This window comes from Larus michahellis, chromosome 11 (genome assembly GCF_964199755.1).
Source record: "Larus michahellis chromosome 11, bLarMic1.1, whole genome shotgun sequence".
NCBI lineage: Eukaryota > Metazoa > Chordata > Aves > Charadriiformes > Laridae > Larus > Larus michahellis.
Genome location: NC_133906.1, coordinates 15,226,166 through 15,238,515, shown reverse-complemented (window position 1 = coordinate 15,238,515; position 12,350 = coordinate 15,226,166).

Sequence of the window (12,350 nt, the reverse complement as noted above, 5' to 3'; positions counted from 1 at the left end):
GTGTGTTTTTTGCGTTAAAACCGCCAGACAAACCCAAGCGGGTTATTCCAAGATACTGATCAGCATCAGAGCACAGAAACGAGCTGCTTCCTTCAGAGATTATCACGACCCCTTGCCTCAGCGCGGGGGGGTTTGCTCTGACTCAGAGCTATGCCGAGGCAGCTTGATCTTAGAAAGAGGGAGCTGGCAGGGAGAGCGCCGGAGGCCTGGGCTCTAGTCCCAGCCTTGCCACAAGGTTTCCAGGAAAAGGACCTGGGCTCGGATCCTTTCCCAGCCCACGGTTTCTCCAGCTCCCAGCGGCGACATGCCTCCCTCCATCAGTGGCTGCTGTAGCCTGGGGCCAGCACCGGCGGGGCCAGCACCGGCGGCTGCGCTCCCACCCAGCCAGCGAACAGAAAAGAGAGCAGATTCTTTCTGAATTATTTGTAATCATAAATGTTTCTGGCTTGTTTTAATGCAGGTTTGAAGAGGAGATTGTAGGCAGAGGTCTGGCAGCCACCAAGGATCACGTTCCCCCTAAAGAGCTTTGAACTTTTCCTCTTCTCATGAGCTGGCAAAGGTTTTTCTTTCATGACTTCCACGATCTCTCTCACTATGCCAGCGTGTTTGTGATAGTGATGTTGCAAGCTGCAGGGAGAGCACGGTAAAAAGACCCCCAAACACCACGCAAGAGGGGAAGCTCCATGTCTAAGGCACGTGGAGAACTGCACCCTCTGCAAGCACCCCTCCATCCAGCCCGCAGGGCAAGGACCAGTGGAAAGGTCCCGAGAATTTCGTGTGACGTTGAGCCCCCTGGGCTCTGTAGATTTTCTTTAACATCCTTGAAAATAATTTTCTCCCAGAGATTAGAGGAGAACAGCAGAAATGCAGCCCAGGACTGGCTCCGCAACCTGTGCCAAGCACACAACAAAACCTTTTCAGAAGCACTAGTCCTGGTCAGTGCTTTCAAAGTACGGGGGCGGAAATAATACAGAGACTCCTGACAGTAGCCACAGTCACCTGGGGAACGGGGCAAAAGGGAATTTTTGATATCCAGGGAATTTTATCCGAACTCCAGGCCAGACCGCGGGGTTTTTAAACAATAGGTACCAAGCTGTGATCATAGGCTTGTATCACATTAAGGTTAACCTAAGACATGTAAAACTCAGCAGTCTCCATCTGGGGGATTTGTGGGAGGTTTTTCTGGTTACACGGTTTCGACTCGCTGCCCGGGGTTAGTCCTTCCCCAGACAAGATCCAGAGAAGTCCACGGCCGAGGCAAAGCTCAGCTCAGCCTGGACTACCAATGCAAGAAGGTGGCAAGTCCTCCTCACCTCCCAGACTCGGGTGCAAACACGTCCTCCAGCCCCACTGCCCCCAGAAATCCGGGATGCGCTCTCGCCTCTCTCCCAGGCATGCTGGGCGTGGAACATGGAGCTGGACCCGGGGGACGGGCCCTTGCTCGGGGCTGTGCACCCAGGGGACACCCGGGGCTCTGTCAGCTCCAAGACGTGCCAGGGCTGGGGTGCAATGAAGAACGAGGAATTCTCCAGCAGGAACTTGAGCACATTTGTGATGGACACCGAGCTCACACCAACGCTGGGGAATGGCGTTAGCTCTCCTGATGGGGAGGAAACCAGTCCCATTTCTAGCACATGCCGTATGCTGGTACCTTCCCAGGCTCTCAGCACTGCTGGTGATGAGACCAGTAGCATTTCCCCTAGGGAGAACAGCCTCAAAATGTCCATTCATTCCAAGAAAATAATTCAGTACATCAAAAGGGCATCTGTTTTTGTAACCTGGAGTCTCTCTTGTTGTCACAAGCTGCTCCACTATTACTGACCTGTTCAGTGGGTCATCCCGAAGGTCGTCCTGGAGCAAATACAGATCAATAAATGGGATGGTGAAACAAAAAACATCCATAATGACATCGGAGTGGTGCAAAGACTTTCTGATGTCCAGCAGCCCACTGAAATCTTTACCTTGAGAGATTTTGTGCTGCAAAAAAGAACAAAACACAGATAGAAAATGTTGTTAGCAAGAAGGAGGTGACACTTGGGACCGTCACCCTGCAGACCCCTGCACAGACTTCTCACTGCTGCGGGCTGGGGCTGCCCGTGATGCCCATCCCCAGTGCACTTCTGGAGCAGCTGGATGTGACAGGCAGAGCAGGAGCTGACGGGATGGGCTGCAGGTCCCGAGGGAGACAGCCAGGGGCTCCCTGGCACCCACCCAGGCAGGTCCTGCAGCTCTGCAGGGACCCCCGTCCCTCCTTTGGGGTGGGACCCAAACCACCGACCCAAATCGGTCACTCAGTCTCGTACTCGAACCAGTGATTTTCTGGCCCAAAGGCAAGAACCCTCTCAACAGAGCCATCCTGAACTGATTATTTTTAAATTACGTTTTCTAAAAGCAAGAATGAGCAGAAGAGTCGGGGGAAATGGGGAGTCACGTTCCTCTAATCATTTACATTGCAGTGACAGCTTTACTGCATTTATTTCTAGTCAGCTTTGCAAGAGCCCTTTATCAAGCCGCTCGCAGCTCTCCTTCCCGACGCTGCAGTGTGAGTTTCAAGCCCGGAGTAGCGTTTTGGATACGTCGCATCAACGGGCTGCGAGAGCGCAGGAAGGAGCACGACCTCCCTTGAGCGCTCGCGGAAAGCGAGTCCAAGCCGCTTCTGGACTGGGCTCTTGGCTCGACGTGACCTAAAAGGATTTTTTTTAAAACTTCTCTTTGAAGTTAAGCAAACTCAGACAAAACACATCAAAACCGATTAAGAGGTTTTCTCCACCTTTATGATACTTGAACCGCTATATGCCATCGTCATACTTTGAGCCGCGCGTGTGATGAGCCTACCAAAAAGGCACACAGGATCTACAGCCTGGATTATTATAAAAATGGGGGAGGACAGAAAAGGAAATTTTTCCTGTACGCAAAGCAGTTCATCCACGTCTCGCCCCCATTAAACAGCATCTGATGCTTGCAGACAGTGCTCTTCACAGCTGACCACAGCCCACCTGCTCAAGCGTGACTTGGTTGCTCACGTTCTTCTGCTGCTTTTTCAGGATCTTCTGTTTCTTGGCCTAAAGAACAGCCGCCCTCGCTGCTCTGCGCTCCTGGTGGTACTCCTGAGCCAAGTCCTGCCAACGCCAAACCACAGGGATGCGAGTGAGTCCTGGAGCACCGCTCACACCGGGGGGGTTAAGAGATTTGTTAAGGAGATTTGGGCTTCAAAAAACCCCTGGTCCAGCCCCGTGCAGCAGTGAGAGGTGTTAAGCAGCCGATAGCTGCTGGGGAGCAGATGCCTCTCGTATGGGATTTGCCATATTCCCCCAGCACACCCGACTGGCCCTGGCTCCAGGCAGGGAGTTGTTGCGGAAGGGCCAGAGGCAGCTACAAGACCACGAGAGCAGCCCTGGGTGAAACGGAGGCAGAAACGGGTGGTGGCCGAGAGGACCTGGGTGTACCCAGGGGAGCCGGGATCCGGTTGTGCGGGAGGAGCGGGAGCTTTCGGCAGCCATGGAAAAATAGTCAAAGCAGAGGTGTAGGGATGACCCAAAAGGAGGACGGTGGGGAAAGATCCACTTACTCTGTTCAGCGACTGGGGACTTCTGTATCCGGAAAGTTTCCAGCTGGACCAGAAGCCAACTTCTGCAAGCAGCCAAGCACCAGCTTTCCAACAGAGCCCATGAGCTGGTAGCACACCCACCCACCCACGCTCACACACGCCTCCACAGACCTCTCCTGACCTGGGGTTCGGTAATCACTTGTGCCATCAACATATTGGAGAAGATGAAGTTGCCCAGGGAGATGAACGTGACTATGACCATGTGGCTGCTCTAAACCCGTAATGATCCACCTCGCGCCGTGAGTCTGTCCAGCCATCAACCTGCAAATGTATTTAAGCAGACCAGAGAGTTGGTTCCAAACCACAGCATAACTCACACGCCATAGGAAATCTTCCTCTTCTTTTTCTTTCTTTCTTAAAACTGAACAGTTTCTCTGTTCCTCAGAGGTCCAGGTTTCAATCAATTGGTACAGATCTCTCTGCTGTCAGCTTCAGAGATTTCCCCCTCTGAATTTGTGATGCTGGGTAGGGGAGTTTGTCTATCAAAGCAAATTTTCCCAGGAATCTGGAAGACAAGGTCACTGTCGAGCAGCTCACGCTCTTCCTAATGCAGTCGCAGGTTAGTTAAAGGGCTTCTTCAGCAGCACTCCAAAATCTGCAGTTTGTCATTTGGCTGAGATGGACTGGAAAATGCTGCTGTACTTACAGTTACTAAATTGAAGAGCGTGAAGAAGGCAGCCTTCAAGCTGCCCCCGTTTTCAGTGTCTCTGGTTTTGGGATCTCCGTACCACCCACTTCCCAAAATGGCAAACACAAGCATCAGCAGGACCAGCAGGATGAGGGCACACATCACTGTCTGCATCGTCTGGCCAAGAGTCTCTGTGAAAACCTGAAAAAAAAACCTCAAATGCTTCCTCCGTAGGTGAGGGAGATGCTCAGAGGGGATGAAGGCTGGGAAGCAGGGCTGGAGATGCGGAACCTCCCTGGACCACCGCTGAACCAGCTCCCTTTCATGCATCTACAGGGCTGTACTGGGAATTAAGGAGAGGGAAGGGACAACCATCATGATGCATGGGAGCATGACAAAATCCAGAGGCTGTGGCCATGCATCAACCTCTTGGGCTGGGAAATGGCTCCTGCAGGGCTCAGTGGTAAGTCCTGCACCATGGCAAGGGCGATGCTTGGTCCCAGAAGCATCACACCCAGCACACAGGGGCTTCTTGCTGCCTCCTGAAATATGGACAAGTGACTAACAGGGTGAGGGATTCCTGTTGATAAAGGATACAGCTCTTCCCCTGCTTCTGCACTAATTAATTAGCTGCATAAAAACGAGCAGTCCTGTTAACCCTTGTGCCTTGGGGTCTGAGCACAAACTGGAGGTAGAACGATATCTCTGCTGCCCCCAGTGTCCAGCTGCTCCTGCCCTGCCACAAAGGATGGGCCAGGATGGGAGACAAGAGACCGCAGTCGTCCCTCATCCCTCCATGGCTGCTCCACTTGGGAAAGACCCGTGCAAAGCCTGGAGTCACCAGGAAGGGACGTGATATGCCTCTGAGACCATCTCGCTTCTTGTAAAGACCCACGTATGACACCAACATACACAAAATACACGCCTGGGAGTTGATAGGCGTGCTGGTTTGGTGAACTGAGCTTATCGTCGGTAATAACTTTTAGGTAAATGCGAACATTTCCATTAATTCCAAATCACAGACAACTTCACGGAGTCTCTTGCATCCGTGGTATCTTCCCCTGGAGAGCAGCAGCAGCACGGGCTGGCTGCTCCCCAGGGAACACTGTGCCTGCCAGTGCCAGGGGGGTCTTACACAGTGCACCCCTTCAAGGACTGTTCATCCATCGCCTCTGACTGTCAACAGCATCTCAAGTTAAAGCTCTGGAATGCATCCGGCTGAGCTCCTCAGATGGTACCTCCTGGAGGGGACGCTTGTGCAGAGCTAGAGCGAGGGGCTCTTCCCGGTCTCCTCCAGCTGCCAACACCCAGACCTTGTTGTGATGGGTTAAGGACTCCCACAGCACTTCTCTGAAGAATTCCCAGCTTTTGCAAGTCTTGCCTGCTCCAGAAAATCCCCCCACCGCGCTACACGTGGGGCAGCACCCAACGCAGAGACAACACACGCAATGGCGTTGTCTGCATAACCATCTCCGAAAGGCCAAATGAGACCAGCCCTAAACTCACCCAGTTTGGTACAAGCTCTTGGAGGAGCCGGCGGAGGTTTTTCCTGCCTCCCTGCACACGTCGGTCTCTCTGGCAGGCGCAGGCCGGGACCAGCAGGGGAACAAAAGACATCCAACCCCCCCAAATCAGGTGACATTTTTGCCAAGTTATGTCATGGCATTGGGCAGGTTTGGGCTGTGGCACGTGGTCATAAAGAAAACCAGCCACCCAGAGCCGGGGGTGACGAGAGGGCTGTAAAATGCTCCCAGCGACTGCAGGCGGGCGAGCGCCTCCCGTGCAGGACCATTTTCCATTGCCAAGGCTTCTCCGGCTGCCTCAGGAACCGCCACGGATTCCTACGAGCTTTTATTAAGAAAGACCTTTGTGGTTCACAGTCTGCACAGGTAGTAAACTACATCGGAATTAATCCCAAATATATATTTTTTAAAAAGCAGAAAAGTCGACTTTTTTTTTTATTATTTTTTTAATTTTTTTTTTTTTTTACCAGAACAACCTGGCATTTTTAAAGTTTATTTTGAAATCGAAATAAGCATGAATGGGGCCTACACTAAAACAGGGATTGCAGCTAACAGAACGTCTCTGTATGGAATACAACAAGGAAATTATTTCCTCAAGGTGGAAATTTATTGCTCCAAGGTGGAAGGCAGAGTGTTTTAAAGAGGTTTTTAATTAATAAAGGGAAACGTGCCAAGAATGTGTTGCATGTTTGAGCTCTCTGCGTTAAATACTGCTAACCTGTTGAGGGCTAATTTAGGCTTCAATTAATAAATTACAATACACACAGCGGCATAAATAGCCTCCCGCACCTTCAGCAAAATGCATTTAGACAGCCCTATGGTATTTTAAAATAAATTTTAAGCGAGTAGGTGTTGTCTCTTGGGATGCCAAGCGGCTCAGGGCACTTGTCCCTTCAGGTCAGGAGGCAAAGGCAAGTCCCAAACGCCCCCGGAGCTGGAAAGCAGCGGCGCGGCAGGGCTTTGCAGGGTATTTATAGCATCCCTGGAACAGGAAGGGACTGTGAGAGCCTCAAGAATTTTCCTCTCTGCTATTTTTTCCCCCCCAGTAATGCCATTCTAGGCATTCTCACCCAAAGCCAGGATGCAATCTCCCAGTGGCCCCAGTCCCTTAGGTGTTAAGTCCCGCCGACTTCCATCAAGACCCAGTGTCGTATGGCCCAGATTTTCAAAGGCCTTTAGGCTCTTAAACTCACAGATTTGTGCCCAGTGGGATTTTTTCAAAGCACCTCAACATTTTAAGCGCCTCAGGGGGCAACGGTGCCAAATGTTATCCTACAGGTTTTCTTCCTGGTGGAACTCCCTGCCAGGAGATGACTCGTCTGGGGACCACAAGGAAGAAAACCTGTAGGATAAGATTTAAAGATTTGAGCGTGAGGGTCCAACCAACACACACACACTTACCCTGATTTAAACGTCTCCCCATTTTGCCGTGCATCAACTTGGTCTCTTACAACCAGCCAGACCAAACTGGAGCCTCCGACCCACCATGCCTAAACCAGTCATTATTCCGTGCGCTTCCACGTGTCCTCCCTTCTCCAAGCAACGCGGAATAATTAACATATAAAAGCCTGGTGATAAGTGAAGTTTACGATCCAAACTAGAGAAATGAAGGCTCAGAAGTGAACGTTATAAGAGCCCTGTGCCCATAAACATCCCACTTCTGGTGGGCTCCCCAGCCAATTAATTACACGCAGAAATGCTGGCTGAGCATTCCTTGCCCACATAAGCTCCTCGCTGAAAAACAAACCTCCAGAGTCGTCAGGAGAAAACTAAGTAGGAGATGGTGTGCTGGAGAGAAAAATACACACAGACCAAGAATAGGATGTGACCTATGTTTTATAGGGTTGGGTTTTTTTTTTTGTGTCTGCTGTAGTAAAAAAGAAAATCTCTCCTCTCCTTGGGAGAAGGAGAAACAGGGTGGGGGCGGGGGGCGGGGAAATGACAGCCAAGCCATGGGCTTCTTAAAAAATCAGGAATTATTACTTTTTGCCTTTGCTCACGAGCTACCGCAGCATCAGCTGCTCTTGGGCCAGGCAGCCCCCGACACCTGGGTACGGCAAGGGCTCCCCCGGCCCCTGGGTTTGGGATCCCCCCTCTGAATTAGCGAGCCGCGCTTTACCCGCGTCCCGCTGCTGTGCTTGATGAGCTTGAGTATGCAGAGGGTCTGGAGACCTTTGGTCGTCCCCTCCAGGTGAGTGTGCATGGTGGCGTCCACGGGCAACACATGCGGGAGGAAGGCAACGAGGAGGACGGCGGCGTCGGCGTCCAAGACGATGCGGCCGCTCTTCTAGTAAGTGATGGGATCTGCGTAGAGCTTCAGTAAAATCTCAGTGGCGTAAACAGCGACGAAGGCGGCATCTGTGACCTGGAAAGAGGAACAAGCAAACCTTGCCAGACCCCAAGGACTGCGCTGGCGCTTCCCCCACTCCCACATTAAATGTCCCCAACCGCATCCCTCTGCCCACAGGGACCATTTCCAAAGTGAGCCAGATTCACCCCGCCACCATCATCACGGGTCACTACCCAGCGCAGGAGGGTCCTGGCACCACCTGGCACCACCATCCCAATGCACCATACACCCCATTGGCCCCTCGGAGCCGAGCACGAGCCGCTCATTCCCCGCACGGAGCCTGGTCCTGCAGCCAGAGCTCTCGGAAACCTCCGACGCTCGTGACTGGGTTTCTTGACATTAGCCAGGCCTGGCTGTATATTACTGGGATATATAATTAAGGCTCAGAGGTTTGTGTACAGTAGCTGGCTTGTGTAAGACAAGGAAATCAAGAAGTGTGACCAAGAGGGATTTTTCAATGTGAAAATCGAGTATTAAAAGGGTGCTTAAAACTAGCTGCGCTGAAACCGCGAGCGGGGAAAGGGCTGCTATGGAAAGGACCGAACAATTGCATTTTAAGAACAATAATTATCGAATCAGTGGAGGATCTGAAGCTGAAATGCATTTCAGCCAGGCCTGGGATGGTGCAGGCAATGGCACAGGGAGGACAGTGGGCTGGTGGCCACCCTGAGCTGTGGTGGGGGCCGGACCCCCATCCCCTCCATCCCCCCCCTCCTGGCCATGGCACGAGGGAGAGTGCCACCACGCCTCGCCTCGGGAGAGGAACCCCAGCGCCACCGGCAGTGGCAGCTGATCTCCACAGCCGAGGAGATAGCACTGACGGAGACGATGCAGAGCACGAGCATCGTGAATTTGCGGCTGCCCAGCAGCCTGCGCAGGGAGGCGCAGGACTTGGTGTCCTTTCTCCTGTAAGAAACAAGGGCAGAGCTGGAGGGAGCTCTTGCAGTTTGCTGTCATTTTTTTGTTGGTTTTATGACCCACCCCAGCAGCTGGACCTGGTCGGAAATCCTGCTCCTGTCCAAGTCCTCCCTTCACCCAGGTTGAACTGACCCCAATCGGCTGGTCCCACATCATACACACAACACCTGGGGGTACCAAAGGGCTTTGCTCTGTGTGTTCCTGAGCCGGCAGGAGGGAGCACGCCTTGCAAAGGCCTCTAACAGATGCTGGAAGGACCTATGAGGAAACTGGAGGTGACTCGTCCATTCTGGGAAGGGTCTGGATGCTCCGTGTGCTGCTTCCCTGATCGCTCCATGAACTAGCTGGGTGCTCCTTACCTTCCTCGAGTGACGCTCAGTGCAGGTGGGAGGGTGGAACTTGCTGTTTGATGTCACCAACTTATGAGGTCACTTCCAGAAGAGGAAACCACACGGGCAAATGCCCAGACCAAGTCCTGGATAAACAACGTTACTTCATTAGCACTATAACAAGCAGATGCTGATTATTCTTAATTTACTGGGTTTGCACTGCTGAGGGGTTCAGGCATCCACCCGCTCCTACCTGGGGGAGGAGATGAGCCGGGGCGATGCTGTGTGGGTGCTGGGCCCCGTCCCTCCCGGCATCCCAGGGGAACATCCCATCTCCATGCCAGGGCGGGAGCAGCCGGGGGTGAAGCACTGCCAGCCCCGCAGCGGAGCGTCGCACCATCCCGTCACCCCAGCACTGGCATCTCACAGCAAAAAAACACCGAGCGCCTCTACAGCGAGGTGCATAGTGGAGCTTTGGGGGGTTAATCCTCCTTCGTGCACCCACCGCCGGTCTGGAAATGGCGCAGGCGCCCAAGCACAGACCTCTGCTCTTTCTGGGGACACTTCCCAAGGCTCCAGTGTCCCCGCAGCCCCCGCGGGCTGGCCGGGCTCTGACTGAAGGACCGCCGGCAGCCGCGCCTGGGCTCTTTCCAAAATTCGTTCACGAGCGAGTTGTCGGTTCCTCACCAAAGGGCCCAACTCTGCAGCAGTTCTTCAGCGCGAGCAGCACTAAGATAAACACGGCCTTTGATGTCGGCAGGATAACTCACATCCATGTTTGCTTTTTGCCTTGTTCCTTTAGGAGAAGGACTATTAACAATTGCCAATTTATTTCAATTAGTCAGCATCTCTGTGCTTGCCAGTCTGGACGCTCTGCGAGCACTTGTTCCAGGACACACACATGTTTGGCTAATCCCGAGGTGCAGCTTTGAGTAAGCCACAAATATTTGCTTCTTGGAGCAAACAACCGTGAAAAACTGAAACAAGCTCACGCAGAACTCATTAGCTTCAGTTAATTGGCAATCCCTTCGTTAACCTGAGGCTGACAAGGCCAGAGGAGATGCACACACCTATCAGAAGCTGCAGAAAGCTCGAGTTTTTTGAAATTGCGTTTTGCATGATTGAAAAGCACTCGCGGACGAGGGAAAGGCAGAGCGGGGCTGAGGACCTGGCAGGGATCGGGGCAAACCCAGAAATCAAGCTCATCACCAAAAAACAGGGATGCTCCAAGCATCCCTGACCCAGGGCCAAGCCATCTGGGGGACATAAACCAACAGAAAACCTCAGTCCAACGGGACCCACCCTTGGGTTTCGCTCTGCTGAACCCCCAGGGCTCCAGGTGGGGCTGATGCAGAGCCAGCAGCCACCAGCACAGCAGCGTGGACATGTCCCAGGGGATGCTGCGACCCCTCCAGCCCCATCCTGGAGCCAGGGACGTGTCACAGACAGCGAGGAAGCACCTGAAAAATAACCGTGTCGGTCTGTCCTTCCAGCCTGGAGAAGCAGCTGGGTGAGGACACGTCCTCGTTACCCTTCTAATGTCCAAACTGCCCCGATGGGAGAAGTTCATTAAGAGAAAACCCACCTCCTCTTCAGCTGCTCCACCCCCATGCCTCGGCCGTCAGCCTGGGCAGCTGGGAGGAGGAGGAAGGGCAGGAGGAATCCCGGCGCAGTTGGACGGAGCCATAATTCACAAACCAAGACAGGGAAATTTGTTTTCCAACACGTTCCTGCAGAGCTGCCTGTGGGACCCCATCCCCGCAGCACATCCCATGCCGCCGTCACCCCTTCCAATATGATTTCTGCAGTTTACTGGATCTGAGCTCCCGTTTTGGGGAAAGGAGAGGATTATTCGCTGGCTGCGTTCCAGAGACGGTCCTGTGAAGGTGTGATCTCCAGCCTCGCGGGACCCGAGCAGCGATCCCAACCACGTAGCATGCTGCAGGCATCTTTCCTGCTCGGCTCCCTCAGCCTCCAGCTTTTGCTTTTTAATTTCCTGTGGCCACGGAGCACCACCGGAGGGTCTCCCAGGCATGGCGTTTCCCACGTGCCATGGACTGGGTTGGGGGGGGACAACACGCCAAGTTGAATCGATCTCGAAGCAGTTACCTGCAAGAAGGCGGCTGTTCCGTGATGGATTATCCAAATACTTCAAGCCACAATCAGCTTTAAAGCAAAAAAAAACCAACCCAAACCCAAACAACCAAACACTCCAGCGCAATATTTAACCTGGTGGCTGCGGCCGTGAGCAGTGAACAGGGAATGGTGCTCAGTTTGCCGGGCTGGCACTGTCCCGCATCGGGGTGCAGCCCCCGAGGCACAGGTCGAGCAGGCACCCCGCTGACCCTGAGGAGATGCTGGCACAGGGGATGAAGCCGTATTTTGGGCAGCTGCTGGATCCAGAATGTCATGGAGCAGCACAGCTCCAGCGCTGCCATCACCTGGAAACGACCCAAAACCCGTGCTCTGGCTACTTTTCTTCAGAGCGGAGCCGACGATGCTCTTCACAGGAGAAGGCGCCTTAGGCTGAGTTTCCTGGCCCCAGTCCAGCGCCTGTCACTAAATCCCTGCTGTATAAATTTCCCGTGAAGTTCCAGCTCTGTCAGGGAGACAGCGCATCCCCTCCCCATGCTCCTCAGCATCCCGCAGCCTCCGCGCAGAGCTGGGGACATGCGGGAGCACAGAGCGGGGCTGGGGGGGTGAGGGCTGGCTGGGGTGGATTTAGAGGGCTATGGGAAGGGGAGGGTCAGGGCTCCTCAGCATTGTGGGGCTCCCCTGCCCAGCTCTGCGGAGAGAGCAGCGAGTTGGGGATGCTGCTGAGATGGGGCGGGAGGTGGAGTTCAATGGGGATTCATGGCAGATTTGGGATGCGGTTCTGAAATGCCGGGAATCCTGTCCAAAAAACCTCAAAAACCTAAAGTAAAAGGCGCTTTCATAATGAGTAGAGACCACTGACAAGTGGCGTTCCTCAGGGGTTGGTGCTGGGACCGGTGCT